At 32.5% G+C, this 18,630-nt stretch overlaps 1 protein-coding gene and 1 long non-coding RNA gene across 13 annotated transcripts in view; one reads left to right on the forward strand and one right to left on the reverse strand.

Moving 5' to 3' along the window:
* SOX5 (SRY-box transcription factor 5) overlaps positions 1 to 18,630 on the reverse strand; it is a 1,090,001-nt gene that overhangs the window by 415,482 nt on the left and 655,889 nt on the right. Inside the window, exon 1 of one of the 12 annotated variants that reach the window (XM_070453781.1) lies at positions 15,785 to 15,864. The exons of 10 other annotated variants lie outside the window; for them this stretch is intronic. The gene's annotated coding sequence lies outside the window, so the exon portion shown is untranslated. Of the gene's footprint in view, positions 1 to 5,426; positions 5,597 to 15,784; positions 15,865 to 18,630 lie in introns of those variants that run through there. One more of the 12 variants, XM_070453777.1, reaches the window with a different exon arrangement.
* On the forward strand, positions 68 to 15,912 carry LOC139030612 (uncharacterized). Its single transcript, XR_011483001.1, has 3 exons — positions 68 to 157; positions 5,808 to 5,944; positions 15,829 to 15,912. It is a non-coding gene; the product is annotated as an uncharacterized lncRNA (long non-coding RNA).

An 18,630-nucleotide genomic window follows, 5' to 3' on the forward strand; every position in this document is an offset into this window, starting at 1 on the left:
GGGAAGTGATCAGCCATGTTTAACTGAAATAGAACTTTTTAATATCAAAGTTCTCCAACTGCCACTAGAAAGATGCATAAAACTTATTAGACATCTGAATTTATAAACTTTTTAAAAATATGTTTCTGCATTTTTATTCATCTTTAAGTCAACACAGGTAAAGTATGGAAAACATAAATGTAATTTTATAAAGCAATATAAACAGTTCTTTGATTTTTCAATATTAATTCCATATGCAAAATAGTCATTGATAAATAAGGAAGTTAATGTTGGCTGCTCATGGATACAGTAAAACAGCCTTTTCCTTTGCCTGAATTTCAATGAAAGAAATGTGGCTATCCTTCTGACAATGATCTTTATGCATCTCAGGTCTTGTATCTAATAAAAGTTGTAAGCAAGAACTAATAAGTAAAAATTTGGACACTTAAAAAATCAGAAACTCCAAAGAAAATTGTCTATCATATAAATGTCTTAATTTCTATCACCCACTACCACATTAAATAACCTATTCATTATTACTTACTCATTTATATAAATAAATAAATGCAATTATGAAACTATTTAATCAAATTAGAACTGATTGAGTTTTCTGATATTTTTTTGAATCTACCTTCTAAAAAAATAAATGTGGAAAATCTTAACGTGAAAAAATGTGTTTCCAAGAGATGTATTGTAGAAATTCAAAATGAAACAATAGAGAATTTGATACAACCCTCCAGAGTACAGCTCCTTAGATACTGTGGCACATTTTCCTCAAAATATGGATTATTCTCACCTGAAAATTTGTAAACTCAACAAATAATACAAAATCTTACAAAAATCATATAAAATTATGTTACAAGGAAAGTTATATATGACATGATATAAATGAAATAAAAAAGGTCAGAAGCAAATGTATCACTGAAAAATGTTAAAGTAATAAATGTTGCTCCTATATCTCCTACCCTTAACACTCTTTCCTTAATTAAAAAAAGTTCAAATTTTTTATTGGGAGCTGAATTATGCTAAGTAGCCAATCAAATAATTAAGGGGTCTTCAAAGTATAAGTCAATGTTCACAGGTCATGGTGCAGCCTTTATCTGGGCATTTTACAATGAATAACCAATACAGAAAAAGTGAAATTAAAGAACAGTGTGAAAGAAAAAGAAATTTTCCAAAAACACAGAATCCAACTGATCACACTAAGGTCACAAGAGAGAATCTAATTAAACAGCATACGTCATGATAACTATACTTGTGTATTTTTTAAAATTTGTGTGAACCTGTTTTCACCTGAGGATATATAATAACTTTGAAACAATTTTTAGAAATACTATTGTTTTGAGCCCTAACATAACATGACAGCTTGTACTGAAGCAAATGAAAATGGTACATGTAGAAATTCTACAGTTAAAAAAAAAAAAAGCACTGAAGTTTATCAGATTTGATCAATTAGCAGAGAATAATAACAGTTTCATAAAAGTAAATCATTCTTTAGGATTTCCATTTAATAAAAACCAACAATCAACAGGCTGTTCACAACCAACAAGTTCTCTACAATTTCTCCACTCATCCTCATTCTAACCACACAAAGTCTCTTTTCAAGTCAAACCATCCATTCTGGAACTCTGTTTCTTACCCCTCACAAACCTTGGTGGAATGAAGGGCATTAAAAGTAAGTAAACAACCAATAAATGTAACTATGTTAGTGAGTCATGTGGGGGGAGGACAACCTGCAGAGAAAACAGCTAAGTTGTTCACACTGGTAAAGCCGACTTTGTTCCACAAACTTTCCAAGAACACTGGTAGAATGCTTCATTTTTAATTCATTCAAACCCTTTAAAAATTTACCTGACAGCAGTAATTTGACTAGGTTATTTTTTGCCCTCACAAAATGCCATTTTTATTAATACAACAAGGACAAATATAAATATGTTTGGCTTGATATTCTGACATGTTTCGAAGATCAGACTACTATAAACCTACAAAATAAAGCTCTGTAACTATTTATAGGGGAAGGAGAATAAAAACTGAAAGAAATCAGCAACATGGGATCCTGGTGCAGTCTCTCCCAAGGAGTAATTTCAAGTATTCCAGTTGATATACTAGTGTCTATCAGGGCTTTATATAAACTGAAACCTGTGATAATTAATATAAGCCAACATTTACGGGGTACTTACAATGTCAAAATGACAGTTCTGAGTTGTCCTTGAATCATCACTTTTAATCTTCAGAACACCTCTATGAAGTAGGTACTGTTCCTAGGTTCACTCAACAAATGAAGAAACTGAGGCAGGCACAGACAGGCTAAACAACTTACCCAAGGGTATATATTTGGCTTAAGGTTGAACCAGGCTTGTAAACTAGGCTATCTTATTCCAGAGCCACACTAATGACCTGTATAACTGCCTAGGTCTGGAATATTCTACCATTCTCCAAATTCACTTCTCATTCTTCAAAAAGGCTCTAACACACAGACCAGAATTAATGCCCCATAACGTGTACTTTCTTCTCCACTCACAATGTTTGCCTTTATTTACTGCAACTGCTTGAAGCCTGTCTTCCTATCAGACACTAAGTTTGATGAGGACAAGAGTCATATATGCCCAGTTCATCATTAAATCTCCAAACCCAGAACTGTCTAGTATATACAAAATGTTCAATAAGTATTTAATGAAAGAACGCATATTTTACTGTTTCTTTAAAAATCTGTTCCTCAAGTGCCATTCAGACATTACATAATCAACAATTTGCCACCAATAATAATAGCTAATATATATTCAGTGTTCGCTATTCTAGGTCCAATTAAAGCACTTTATATTCAATTATTTAACAGCATTTTTTTTACATAAGAGGAAAATGAAATTCAGAGAGGTTAAGTAACTAGCTACATATCACACAGTCAGTGAAATAAACAGCCAGGATCTGAACACAGGCATCTGACTCTACAGCTTGTGCTGTTTACTCTAGCTCTTGTTGTTCGGTTGCTAAGTTAACATCCAACTCTTTGCAACCCCATGGATTGCAGCACACCAGGCTTCTCTGTCCATCATTATCTCCCTGAGTTTGCTCAAACTTACGTCCACTGAGTCAGTGATGCCAACCAACCATCTCATCCTCTGTCGCCCCCTTCTCTTGCCCTCAATTTTTCCTAGCATCCATCAGGGTCTTTTCCAGTGAGTGGGCTCTTCATATCAAGTGGCCAAAGTATTGGAGTTTCAGCATCAGTCTTTCCAATGAATATTCAGGGTTGATTTCCTTCAGAATTGACTGGTTTAATACCCCTGCAGTCCAAGGGACTCTCAAGAGTCTTCTCCAGCACCACAGTTCAAAATTTAGCATCAATTCTTCAGTGCTCAGCCTTCTTTATTGTCCAACTCTCACATCCAAACATGACTACTGGAAAAACCACAGCTTTGACTATACAGACCTTTTGTTGGCAAAGTGATGTCTCTGTTTTTTTAAACACTGTCTAGATTTGACATGGCTGTTCTTCCAAGGAGCAAGTGTCTAAATAGGATGCAACTTCTAAATAGGAGTGATTTTCAAATTCTTAAACACTCTGCTTGAATAAATGCTTTGTGTCATAAAGCAGCTAGAGTATTGGAAAATATTGCTAACAAATAGATCTCTATTCCATAATCTTAACATATTTATTAAGTAGTAGAGTTAAGCAAGATAAGTTCATAATCATCTCTTAATTTCTTCCAAAATTTAAGAAATATGTTAGAAACTTTAAAAAAGATCATTTCTGACTTTCAAGATGTGGGAATGGTGAATGAAGGATCATTTCTGACTTTCAAGATGTGGGAATGGTGAATGAAGAATGAGGAAAAGACCTGAATTTGTTTTGACTTCTAGCATTATTTTCATAAAGAGGGAAAACTGTGGTTATAAATTCCAGGCTAACAAAATATACTTTTATGGTGCTATTACACAGATTTGTAATCAATATTTTAAAATTATTACCTGAAAAAATTTGGGTATTTATGGGCATCTTCAGAGTAGACTTTATGGATAAGTTGTCATGGTTTCTTGGATTAAGAAGGTCCTATTCTCTCAACTAGTACCAACAAAAACCAAACTCTCTACAAGACAAATCACAGTGGCTTGGATAGCTTTCTGATGATAGAGGGTATCTCTTAAAATCTAAGCCAAGGGAAAAAAAAAGTCTCCATGACTTTGGTACAGAGAATTTGAACTTCAAGGTAGTTACTTCTAATACATCTAATTACAATCTTGTCTGATTTTTAAAAAGACAATGGTATAATACATATCTTTAAAATCTGTATGTAATCTGAATCTAATCATGAGGACACAACCAGACAGATTCTGATTGTGAAATAACTATATGAGATTAAAATAATGTCAAGACAAAAGATAGCAGGATATTATTTACAATTAAAGGGCACCTAGAGAGATATGGCAAGAAAAGGCAATAACTGATGCTTGACTTGATCCTGGATTTAAAAAGAAAAAAAAAAGAAAGCTTAAAAACAGCATTATTGAGACAATGAGAAAATATGGACCATGACCATGTCAAATAATATTACTATATTAATGTTACTTCTTGGATGTGCTGTTATTGCTGTTATATAGGAGAGTACCCTCATTCTTACCACTATTAGCCTGCAACTTACTTTCTTTTCAAAAAAGAAGAAAGAAAGCAACGGGGCCAGAAGTTAATAATTAGGCTGAAAGAATATGAATGTTCACTGTGTTACACATTCAACTTTTCCATAGATTTGGAGTTTTCTGAAGTAAAGGAAAATATTAAGAAGAATTCTGTATCTCTTAATAATAGTGATTTTTTTTTTTAGATTATCAGGTTATTTTCTTTTGCAAGAAATTTTCAAAAAGATTTGTAAAATCAAAAATTGCCAAGTTTTATGAGTTAGATTTGACATTATAAGCTATAAGTGCCTAGGTGTTTTCATAAATAGCAGCTTTAAAACAGTTATACCTAAACAAAAACCACCAGTTTGGGAAATACTTTAGCTTTCAAAGGAAAAAAAAAATCAGTGCTTTTAAATGATACTGTTTTATCGATAAAGTAATAAACTGTAGACTGCTTTTTAATCCTGCTCTTGCCACTCCTGCTCATTCATTTATTCACATTGGTGTGTACTTTCATGTTGCCAAATTATTCACATATTAAATATTCACCAAATATTTTAAAATGAATAAATCAAGATGGGAATGTTTCTGTGTCTACATCATTCTAAAGGTAGATGTACTACTAAATCATATGAAAGCATATATAATCAACTGTTAATTTATTTCACTTATAATTTGGGGTAATTTTTAAAGTGAAATCAACCCAGAGGGCCCAATGAGATGCCGCATTGTTCAAAATGTGCAAACAAAACAGTTATCACAGTGGACAATAAATAACAGATAGCCTTAACAAGCTTCAAATGAAGACAGCCTCTAATGGTGTACTATACCAAACTCTGTGATCTCGATACGATGCTCTGCAGATACTTGAGCAGATCCAAAAAGTGTTTCCTCAGGAAACTTCTTGCTTTGTCTCTATGTAGTCTTAAATCTAGAGTCAATTTAAGGACAGAGGTGGGAGTGCCCTCAATATAGGCAAGAATACAACTCAGTCAAGAAGTGATTGTTCCTCATCTCTTAGCAACAGCCTGGATGTAACAACTGTTATTTAAAGGAGATAGTTTAAGGGACATGTTAGCCTTTTCTTAGATCTCTGCCAGTATCCTTTCACCAGGAAATCTACATACCTGGCAAACATTAGTTTAGCTACTTATAGAAATGCCTTCCTTCACTTAAGTTAGTTATCATTCAACATTCTTTCTCTTATCTAGTCTCTGCTAAAAATGGCAATGTGAAGAATGCCTTATGAATCTTCTGCAGTATTTCTATTGAAGACAAGTTAAGAATTCATAAATTACTCCCTTAGACATCAGAGTCCCCTAAAACAATTGAGATGTCTGATTAAATGGTAAGCTTTTATTCTTATCAAAATATGATAACCATAAACCTCGTAACTGTCAGGAAACACAGAGCTATTCTTAAACAAGATTTTAGTATTATTTCTCTTTCCTTATTTTATGTCTATACATATACACACACTTTATAAAAAATATATATATATACTGTGTATAATATATGCATTATATGCAAACAATTGTATAAAATGTGTATAATACATTCTATATAAAATATATTTGCATAATATGTAAAATATAAGTGATTCTATGATGTGAATATTTTATTTTTTAATATTTTAATCCATTTAGGAAGTACCTGAAGTTCTAATAAATCCTATACAAACCACTGGCTTCAGAATTATTTACTAAGTACTTAATATTTATGTTTTAGTATGCTATCTGATGTCATTTGCCATATTATTTGAAATGTTCTTGGAATTCCTTCTATATGATTAAAATTTGTTTGAAGAAATAATAATCATTACTTGAGCAAACCAAATTACATATGTTTTCTTTAATATTTAAGCAGCAAAATGACCTAAATGGTGGAATTATCATAATCTCCATTTCACAGATAAAGAAATTAAGGCATGGGGAGTTTATGTCATTTGCAAAAGTCACATGGCTAATAAGTGGTGAAGTTGCATAATAAATTATAGCAGTCTAATTCCAAGGTATACCAGTAACTAGAGCTAATAAGTACTGGGAAATCAGAGAGCGCCAAAAACCATAGCCATATCTACATATGGAAAAAACACTTAAAAGATCCAACACATAAAACAGAGATCCATGGAACAACTCAAGTCTATATTATCATATATAAATTTAATAGTGAAACTGGAAAATCTGTGTAGTAAAACCACAAGGTTCATCTCCATTCCCAAATGCCTTGTTATTCCCAGGAATTTGTAATTTTTTTACCTGTCACATACCTGGTTGAGTTTTCTACTCAAAATTACCAATACTTCTGCCTGCTACCCAATAAAATCAGTATAGGTCATAGCTACAAGTTAGATCAAAGGATCAATATCATATTAAATATTTACCAATTCATCACAAATTTCCATATAAAATCACCATATAAGATGTGAACACTGACATACTTAAAAATTACGGTAAAGAAGCTTGCTGCCCAATTAAGATAGCAAAAACTAATCAGATATACTTTCTGAATGAAGGCACTGCCTGTCCATAAAGACATATGCAGTATGTAGTCCACTGTAAAGGATCTGAGAAAGAGATACTTGAGAAATTTTATATGGTTACACTTCTCACAGTAAGGAATTTCCCTCTATAATGTGCGCTGAAAATTGGTATCTCTCAAAAATAGTTCCAGGGAACCTTTACCAAGAAACCCTTTATTTAATTGTCCAGATGTCTGGATTTCACCACCTAGCACTTTGTGCCATGAATGAATTCATCCCGAGAGGAAAAATTAGAAGTCTAATCACAATGATTATATGTTATTTATTTACAGTGTCTGCAATTTTGTGAGTTATCAGCAACTACAATGATTCCTGGCAAAATAGGTACATGAAATACATTTGTTCAATGAATAAAGACATTTCTGACAGTAAAATAAATGATAATTGTAAAGTTATGGAAGTGGTTTATTATCAAGATCAGTACTACACTTTCACGGTTGAAAGTGAGGTCTTTGGAGCTGGACTGTTTCAGTTGGTACCCCAGTTCTTGCCACTTATTACCTGTGATAAATTAGGCAACTCTCTCTGTTTCATCTTCTTCATTCATGAAATAGAGATAAGATTCTTGTGAGGCTGTCTGGGCACACACTGAATGTTACTGTTATCTTTATAGATAAAGAGCTTGGATAACATCTTGAGGGTCAAGTTTAGACACTGTGTGAAGTATTAGCTGGGATGCAAAAAGAGCAGGTATTCCTACTTACCACAAAAATCTTTACATCCAGTGAAGAAATTACAGACATATTGCGTTTCATAAAAGTAAATAAACCTCTACCTTTCAAACATATAATCTCCAAAATAATCCAAACAATTCCTAGGCAAACATCTTCTTTTCCATTGTAACTCCACAGAAGTTTGGAGAAACTGACAATATTCATTGGGTAAATGATATAAGCATCTATGAAAGTCAGTGTTACTATTAGGGCTTTTTTAAAGTCATAAAATTTCACCTTCTTGTAGAGGAAAGCTAAGAAGGAAGACTGTTAATAAAAACTTAAATCTTTCTGATGCACTACCGCACTTTCAAGCTGTTAACTACTGAAATCTAGACAGAGATAGACGCTTTAATTTCCCTCCCTCCACAGAAAGGCATTGTTAAAAACAGCATGTTTCAATAGGAATATAATGTAAGCTACAAATATGAGCCACATATTTAATTTGAAATTTTCAAGTTGCCACACTAACAAAGTAAAAAAGAAACAGGTGAAAACACTTTAATCATTTTATTTAAGCCAACCTATCCAAGTGTTATCATTTCAATACATAATGAATATTTAAGAAATCTCAGCAAGGTATTTTACATCCTTTCATTCAAACCAAGTCTTCAAAACTCCAGTGTGTATCTTGTACTTACAGCAAATCTCAATTCAGATCAGCCTCATATCAAGTGCTCAATGATAGCATGTGGCTAGTGGCTACCATATTGGAAAGCACAGGTACAGATCCTGAGAACATTTCTTTATACTTTTCACTAAATTATGTATTGCTTCTGCAAGAGCTAAAAAGGTCTCAATATATCTATGCTAATTCATACAGTGTAGACAAATCAGTAAGCTAACACATTCTATGAATTCAATTTTCCATATGTTTACAATATAAAATATATTTCAGATAAGGAAAATACAGTAGGTCAAATGACTTAAGTCAAAAACTCATTTTTTGCTTACTATGTCCTAAGTACCAGACAATAACATCTCTTGCCTGCAACTCTAGAAATTTATAAACTTCCAGTATATAAAATTCGCCAATATCATTTTAGTGAGAATTTCTCCCATACCTTTAAAGTAAATGAAATGGGTCAAACAATTAGATTTTGCTTATAGTCTGTTGTCTGTATTATGATTTTCCCTTACTGAACTAGTGACGAAATAGCACCGGTCTGATTTAATACTATAAATTCAGAACAAATGGGAAAGCATTAAAATCAGAAGTGCTTCTGGACCATTAACTTCCATGCTGATTTGACATGCACCACAGTGTTCAGGCAACAGACTCAGGAATATAACCTATTCCTAAAGCAAACAGTATTTTATCTCATAACCATCTGGGGTTCTCCTCCTAAGGGCCACTTGCATAGGGCTGTTTGGCATATTTTAACCCTATAGACCTACTTTAGCGAAACCCACTTTGCTAGGAAAAGACGACTGACATAGAAGAGATTATGGAGAGAACAAAATTTTGGCCGAGGACCTTGCTTTCATTCTTTAGCTGAAGAAAATCATTGGTTATATACGCTTGCAAAACCCTACGGTTTTTCTAAGGTACCAATAAAAGTGATAGCATTCATAACGTGGACAGTGGTCTCTTTCATATATCGCCTATAGTCGCAAACTTAAGTGCCAAGCAGATGGTTGAAATCTGTTTTGTATAAAATGTGTGCTTTTTTTCCCCCAACTGTGTTCTTTGTATTCATATTCAGCCTAGGTTTGAGCCATCAAAACACTGGCACTATGTCGATCATTAGCAGCATTTTAGACAACTGGCAAATAAGGTATTCACTGTTCTCCACAAAATGTTCAGCTAATATTTCCCAGATGTATAATTAAGGCAAAAGATCATCTTCTTAAATTGGTATCAGCACTTTGGATGGCTTCTGGCTTTCAACAGATTATATCAGTGGAAAACAATTTTATATCAAAAACAAGGGTTCTGTTTCTGGGGTGTTTTTGTTTGCATATTATACAGCTGCCCATAAAGAGAAATCTATAAATTTCCCCAATCTTTACCTCTGGTCTAAAGGAATAGGTAGCTAATACAAAATGAGTCATGCTATTTTTACTACGAAAATCTATGATTTGCGTAAGTTTCTTCAAGTTATTTAATATTTTCTAATTTTCAAAATATGTGTATAAATAATAATTTAAAAATCAATAGTGTATGACCTTTTTACCGTAACAGAAAATCATTTTTTGTTGTCCAATAATTTGTTCTATAGAATTATTTGCTTTTATGATTATACACAAATAAATGAATTTTAATTTGCATAGGTTCAGGCACAGGAATATGTTTAATCAGAAAATTCATTCCTTAAATACTTATTATACAGATTTCACGCAAAAAAAAAAGTCTGACATATCAGATTTCCTACACATAAAATGGGAAGAGATGTGCTTTTAGGATATTTCATAACTAGCAGTTAGCAGTCAGAGGAAACTATAGCTATATTGCTGCTATTTAGGTACAAGTTACCTGGGATCAATAATCATAAGTACATGTAAAACTATTATACTTGTCTTAATTACAAATTTTAAAAAATAAGTCAATAAATTTCTTACACATATTTTATATGCTAAAATAATTTTCAAATATAAAACAAAAGTATACACTTTTCATTGAAGTTCTGACCATTTTATATTGTCCAGAATTAAACCTAGTTTTCAAAGTTTGAATTCAATGGCTTGCATTCAGAGATATCCAAATATTTTTATAAATTTTCATAAGTTTAAGATGCCTCATTAGCATCAGAGGATAAATAATTTTATACTCATTTTAAAGCCCATTTTATAGATGTATGGCTGAAACCCAAAAAATCTAAGTGACTTATACATCATAAAGTTTTAATTCTTGATTTAGAAACTCTAGGAACATATGCCAACTTTGTATATCACTAAATGCTGGATTATAAAATATATTAGCAGTAAGTTGCCCAACTGGGATAACTTCCAGATTTTCTTTCTTGTTTAACAGTAGGAAATTTGCACATTTCCCTCCCTCTAAATGTAATTCTGGTTCAACAAGGTTCTTTTTTGCTTTTTTAAAATTTTTTAAACATCTCTTATACCTGTTCCAGAAGCATAAGAGAATAAAATCTATTCCGTATTCCTAAATTAAAACTGGCAGAAATAGAATAAAAAAAAATTCACAATCATAATTATTAAGCAAATAATTAATTTTAACATATACTTAATACCTATGTTATCAAATATATAAATCTATATTTGAAATTTACAACTTATTTGTACAGATTTCCTGATACCATAGTCATATTTTCAAAATGTGAAAATATTTCAAAAGTCAAATTTTCAAAATAACACAGAAGGTCATTGGGTATGTAGTCAAAGATTATGTAACTGATAGTATCTTGTTGTTTAGTCGCTTCAGTTGTGTCCGACTCTTTTGCAACCCCATGCACTTCAGCCCTCCAGGCTCCTCTGCCCATGAGATTCTCCAGGCAAGAATAACTACACTTTTCCCCAAATACTGTTTTTAAAAAAGCACAAAATCTGCCAAACATAAGATGTTAGCAATATATGATGCTTGCCCCTCTCAGATTATATAGCTTTTTAATGTATCTTTCATTGGTTGTTCCTCCACTTCTTGCTTCCTAGTGTTTAACATTTTTCCTGACATTGCCAACGACTAATGCATATTAGGTTGACTGGCCTGATGCTAATACTAATAGTTGCCTAATTTATTTTGAGAACCACTTAAAATTTTTCTTTGGACTACCTGTTTGCAATCTTAGTGGATCTTGCCACTTTCCAGGTCAATGTTGTATTTATTCATATAAAGACATACACTGTCCAGAGCTACCCGCCCGCCCCCACCCACCGTTGTCCTAGTGTTCTACTGTCCAGTCTTCGTTTTATTTCATCTTATCTTTGTAAAGAGACGTTCAGCTCTTTTGACTTAAAATGCCACTCTCCTGCTTTTTACATCCCACCTCAGTGCTTTGTTTAACAATCTATATATAACGTATTTTTTTTTTTACAACACTTGTAAAAGTTGAGGATAGGAATCTGATGCACCTGAGAGTTTCAAACACCAAGACTGTGAATCTTTTTTGAAACATTTAAATTCAAAATAGTTCACAGCATATTTGAGTATTTAATCCTGAGTAAGAATTATACATACTACTTAGATTTAGAACTCCTAAAATATACTATGGTTACATGTTCCTGCACAACATCGCTCTATTGACAAGGAAGTTGAGAAGTGATTCCACATGTTAAAGGTTGGTTGAATGAGATAGTCTGTCCGCAGGTAGATATAGAAATGCAAGAAATCTGATCACTAGAGCAAGGTGCTAGGAATCTTTCAAATGTTATTTCAAAGCAATGAGATGTTAGAGGACTTAAGAGATTTTAGAGATTGTCCAACCCATCTTCAAATGTTATAGATGCATACACTAAGACCCCAAACTTCTTTTCATTATGTACGGAAGAACTGGATCTTGAGAACTTATACCCCGCTAATAACAGTTTCTATTCTGTTAAACTTCCAAAAGCAAATCATTGAAGACATTGAAAAATGTATATTTTTACCAAAAAAAGAGGAAATTATTCTATGCTTTAGGAGAAATACTAAAAATCCACTAAGAAACTGTCATTTTATATGTGTGTCATATTTTAGCACTTAAATTTCTAATCTCAACCAGAAATCTCAAATATCCTCAAATATTACTCTAGCATATCTTGATTTAGCCAACTTCTTGAATGTAAATTTTCCATTAAATATGAACTACAATATGACCTTCCAATTTTTAAAGCTGGAATATTATTATATGTTCTTATTGCTTATGTCATAAGATTCTCTGCTGCAAATGAGAAAGCAGGAATGGGCTTTGTACTTTTACAAAATATATTCTTCCTTTCAAGATTTTCTCCCCAAAACTATAGCTTCATCAGGATTTAGAAAGATTTGTTCAAAATCAATTTATTCAAAATTGCCTTATTCTATAAGCAAAAAAGTTTCTCCTGAATTCCAAACTTTTGTATGTGTATGTGTCTATCATATTCCTCAAAATAAATTATTCACATAACTGTTAGTGACTCCTAATTATCTTTTAATTTACTTTTGATAGTCTATTTATTCTGCTTCTTCACTTCTGTTCCTTAAATTGATATCAGGAGCATTTGGATATGCTTTTCTTTCTTTAGAAGAATGCTTTTAAAGCATTAAATATTCTAAAACTATTTATAGGTCAAATCAGATCCATTTTATTCTTCCAGTAATGCTTAAATTAAAAAAAAAAAAACAATTACACTATCATATTTATCCCCCACAGTCCTAAGGCTTTAAAAACAATACATTTTCCTCTGTTCCCCAAATTCTGTTTAGAACTAGAGAGAAACAGAGTACTTGTCTCAGAAAGAACATTTGCTGTTATATTTGTTTTTCCACTCCAAGGTGTTCTACTTGGATAGTGGTACTTTGCATATTAAAAGTTTTCTTCACATCCTGCTGATACTATGGGTGAGATGAAAATCTGAATCTGATATTGGATAGTCAGTTATCACTCATTCAAGGTCAAAGCTGAATTAGTGAATGAATCAGAAAATTGAACTTTGATTACCAGTTCACTCCTTTCACTACACACTATCCTAACATATCTTCAACATAGATCTCTTGTAGCACTGATAAAAAAAAAAAAGAAAAAATATTAACATTAATTTTATGACACTTTCCTGCAAACTCTTCTCAAACATATTATGAAACTCAATAGCAAAATTTTTGAATGAGGGTTGAAACAAAAGGACATCAAGAAACGAGTTTAAAAAAAGTCTTTGGACTTTGTAAATGATTGCCCAACAAACTCTGGCTCAGGGTAAATAACCCAAAGGAAGCAATGTAAGCAAACAAGTAATACCTTGACTCCAGAATTAGAATAAAAATGTTTTAGAACTTTGTCAGTGTTTAGAACTTATCCTAACTGTCACTGAAAAATTAATAGCATTTCATCTTGTGTTCTCTTACATGAAGGCATATTGCTCGCTTTCAATCTTTGTGCTTTTTTGTTCATTAGGATGCTCTTTTATTAGATAAAAATTGTTTAAAATGACAAATTAACAGACTTTCTGTGAAAGTTCCACAATCAGTTCTCAAACAACCTACCCCCTTGGTGTCATCATCCTAATTCATATAAAAACAAAACCAAATTCAGTAATAAAGTAAATGATTTACTACATTTAAAATAAATTTTGATTAAATATACACCAAGAAAACAGAATTTGGGCCTTATGCTACTAGATTAAAAAACTATCAACAAGCAAAGCAGGTTAACTCTTTCCTTTCTTTTCTCAACAATGTTCCTGAAGCCCTAAAGGAGAGTACACATCTTATATGAAATTGCTGCTCCGTGTCCCAACTGATCTAACTCTTAAACTGCCAATATAAAAATCTTATAAGGTTTTGAGCGTACCTTTTGTGGGGGAAGCCCTCTACAGTAAATTCCATTTCTTCCTATTACATCTACTCTCAATGCATCTGACACTTAGGTTTCAAAGTCACAGAAATGATTGGGATGAAGAGGGGAGGCATGTGTGCACAGAACACAGGAAAATTCTAGGCATTTCCACAATGTGAAATATTAAAAATGAAGCTAGTAATACATTTTTAAGAAAGATCATATCTTCTGTTTTTTAACATTTTCTTTTCTAAAAAACACGTTCTTTCAAAGATGTGAAGAGCAGAAATAGAAACACTGTCACATATGAAAGTTTCAAGGGATCTGCTGCCAGAAGCTTTTCTTTATAGTGCTCCTCTTACCTACAGTATGTGTTGGCACTGGCAGGTAGCCCTAATTCGTTAGTAGCCAAATTATTTTTGTCCTGAAGTATGAGAAATCTCCATAGCACATGAATGAGACATGGTTTACTAGTTTACACACATCTTTATAACTCCAAGAAACCAAAACTCATTCACAAATGCTTTCATTTCAGCAAAGAAAAGGGCTACAGAATACTAGAAATACCTACTTTTAATTCCTGATCCCCAATCTCCATGAGAAAACAAATAGAAAAAAATTTTTTTTTAATTCCCATAAAGAACTTTGGTCCTTAATGCAAGAAAAATAAACAGCTTTCTGTTCTCCACACTCCACATTTCATCTAAATCAAAATATTCCAGTACAAGGCATTAAGAAAAAATGTCATTTAGTGATAAACCTAAATGTCTCCAGATAAAAGTTCATCACAACAGAGTAGTAGGTTTAAATAATGTAGTTCACAATAGTTAGCATCCTCATTCTGCATGATCACCAGCCACATTTATATACTGCTGTACCACCTTCACTAAGTTATAGAGAAAATAGGAAGCAGACATAAGCAACACTTAGAAATAAACATGAAACACAAGTAATGATTCAGCCATAGCAAGAAATCTCTGAATTCCAAGGCAAGACAGAAGTAAACGTATTAATACTAAACAGCCAAGTGACTGAAATGTCACTTAACATAAAAAGACAGATTTAAAATACAATGAGCTGAGTTCAGGTTTGAACTGATTTAAGCTTCAACACCGATTTCAGATGTCTACGAACAACCACAAGCTTTTGTTTTTAGTTTTCCTTCTGTCAAGTTTTATGGGTAAAAAGTCCTTAAACTACCTTGTAATAGATTAATTACTTTCAAGCTGGGTGACAAAAGGGCATAATGACCGGAAAATGATACAAAAGAAACAGAAAAAGCATGTTAATAAGTTTATCAACAAACCTGGGTAATTCTCATGAAGTACAGATTAAGGTTCAGTGGTTCCAAACTGGCAGCATTCAAGTTGGGTTCATATTTGGGTTTTTTGTTTTGTTTGTTTTTTAAAACCACCTGTCCTAAAACGACATTGTTTATGCTAATTATCTTTGTTTATGCCACAATTCTGTTTGTTTACGACATTCTTTTAAAATACCATATCCCTATAAACAGTTCTCACCAGAATTCTTCTAAATCTTGTTTCGGTCTGGTCCTTCTCGGCAGCCCACTGAGCAGAAATGCAGCTCTACAATAAAGGCGCAAGAGCTGGGAACAACTTTGAGTCTCTGACTCCTCAGGCTGGCAAAGGCAGGGAGTACCGCTGAGGTTTTACTCTCGGGCTCCGAGGGAAAAGGATACTGAGTGTGGAGAAATACAACATCCCCCTATTGGACAAGCAGAACCACACGCCACAGTATCTCCAGAGATGTATGGACTCTCAACTAGTAAGTGAAGAGAAGAATAGATAATGCTAAAGAGAAGGAAGAGCAGCCTCCAAACTGCAGGAGAAAACACAGAAGTCAGAAAGGATGAAAAGGTCACGTCCTGCACCATTATTAGTTCCTGATTGAAATGAAGAATTAGGAGGCATTCTCTTATAAAATGTCCAAATAAATGGTGTTCGTTGAAGTAAAATATTATCAGTCTTTAAATTTTTTTCTTCTCCAGGAATATCACTTGATTATGTTCGTCTACGTAACATTCAATCCTTATATTAGGTATAAATGACACAGCGCTCAATCCGTGTAAAGAAAAAAAGTGGGGGGGAGAGAATGAATGAAGCAAGAAAGAATTTTTTTATGTTTTGGTCCATTTCTTGTTCAACAAAAAATTTCCTTTAAAAGGAAGATATTTCATGTTTTGGTTAAATCTTTGAACATATTTCTATATGAGTGCCATCACCTGAGTCAGAAACCTGACATATTAAACTACATTTAAGTCACAAGAGAAACATCAAGATTGCTTTATTTTCCATGTTGTTAGTTAACCTCATTGGAATTATAAATGAGTAACAAATTATGGAAGAAAACCAAAATCTAACAGTTATATGTAACTAGTCTATAGAAAGGGAGGTATTCAACATATGCAATACACATCTGCATTATACACATACTCATTAGGTGACTGGAGAATTGATACTGGAAAGAACAGAGAGTAAAAATCAGACTTTATCCAAGGATGCAATTTTGCTTTTTAAATGCATTATGAATGTAATCCATTTGAAAAAGCTTCCAGCTCTATGGACGAGTAATGTGCTCAAGTATTAGAATAGGTCTTATTATTTGCCTCTCAGGTATGGTGCATATACAGACTTTAGTTAAAAGCTCCCTAAGCACAGATAAATACATTATTGTATGCTTATTATACTTTAGAAACACAAGATAAGAATATACCAATGTGTGAAGTAATCCTAACATCCACACATTTCTATATCTATCAACCTGCTAAACACTGAACTACCTGACATCTAACCCTTAATTGTTCTTGGTAATCAGCCGGGTTGCCTGCTAAGTCTTCAGGACAGTCCTCCAGGGTGAGTGTGATAGAAGTACAGTTTGTCCACTGCTTCATGCAGGCTGTATTCCAAACTAATATCTTAGCTAAGTTAGCTTGCAAATTATTGGGATGGTAATTAAAATCTATAATCAGTTGTAGTTACCTTTTCCTCTACAAAGTAATAGTGAATAAATAAAATGAACAAAGGCAAATATCAGAACATCCTGAAAATATGCTATCAAACTTAAATAGGTTTACAGGTGCCATTAGGTGACAGAATGTGAGCGGAAAACTTGCCTTTGATTCTCACCTAGGGGTTACCTGCTAACTTGAATGTATTTATCACTCATGAGTACAATGGTTTAAAAAAAAAAAAGAGGCTGCAACTAAGCTGTACGAATCTATCCCTGGTAATAAGTATTTAATTACTCTGGCCAAACTTTAGGTAAAGTACTGCTAATGTCAGAAATATCCTTGCAGCCCATTAATGGTAATTTTTCACAGTAATTATAAATTTTAATTTCTCACAATACCTGATGCAAATTTCTTCCTTCAGAAAAACAAACTTTTTTAATATAAGAAATTATTTCTTTAGTCAATATAACCATAAGTAAATTAGATGTGAATATAAAGTAAATAGTAATTTAAGTTTTTATTGCAGAAGATTTTATTCTTGTAGTGTTCCCTTCAACATGTAGAAAACTGGTAGTGTGTTGTCTGCACCCGTTTTGAGAGAAGCCATCAAATAGGTGCTATTACAAGCTTAATTTGCTTCATTCCACTACCTTCAAGCTCAACTTTTTTTTTTCTAGACATTAACAGACTGTCTCCTTAAGCAATCATGTTATACTAGCTTTTTAATGAAGTCTCTAACATAAAGCGATCAGAAAGTGTAACAAGTAGCTTGGTCATAAAACTATTACATTACAATCAAATAGGATAAATATATACATGAGGAGAAACAGAATAATTATTATTGACAGTAACAAAATACTTTAATCACTTATCAGAAACAAACTGATATGGCTATTTAAGACAAGTGTTTTAAATATTTTCATTCTAAGAATATGAAAACAATAAATGATATTCTGAAAGGAGAAGCCCTTAGTCACAATTTTTATTATTTATTTTCAGGTAAAAATATAAATTCACTATCTTCATTTAAAAAATTTTAGGAGAGTTCAAGCACTCCTTCTAGACACTATTAGTAACATTTAGACTATGTTGCCAGTTATCTTTCTTCTAAATAGGATGATGTAAAAGACTGCTTACAAATAATTCCTTAGAACATACTTTACATATTCACCTCCCACCTGAGAACTGTGTTTTTCATTAATTATAATCAGTTATGTTAGAGATGTTTGAAAATAAAAATTAAGTATATCAACTTCTTTACTTTTTGTAATCACTTTTAAATTTATTTTACCTCTTGAATATTTTTTAGCAGACAATGAAATTGTTACTGCTTCTGAATTATTTAACAACTGTTTATGACAGTATTGATCATGTTAATTTCTACAGCTGATAATA

Source organism: Odocoileus virginianus, chromosome 23 (genome assembly GCF_023699985.2).
Source record: "Odocoileus virginianus isolate 20LAN1187 ecotype Illinois chromosome 23, Ovbor_1.2, whole genome shotgun sequence".
Lineage (NCBI taxonomy): Eukaryota > Metazoa > Chordata > Mammalia > Artiodactyla > Cervidae > Odocoileus > Odocoileus virginianus.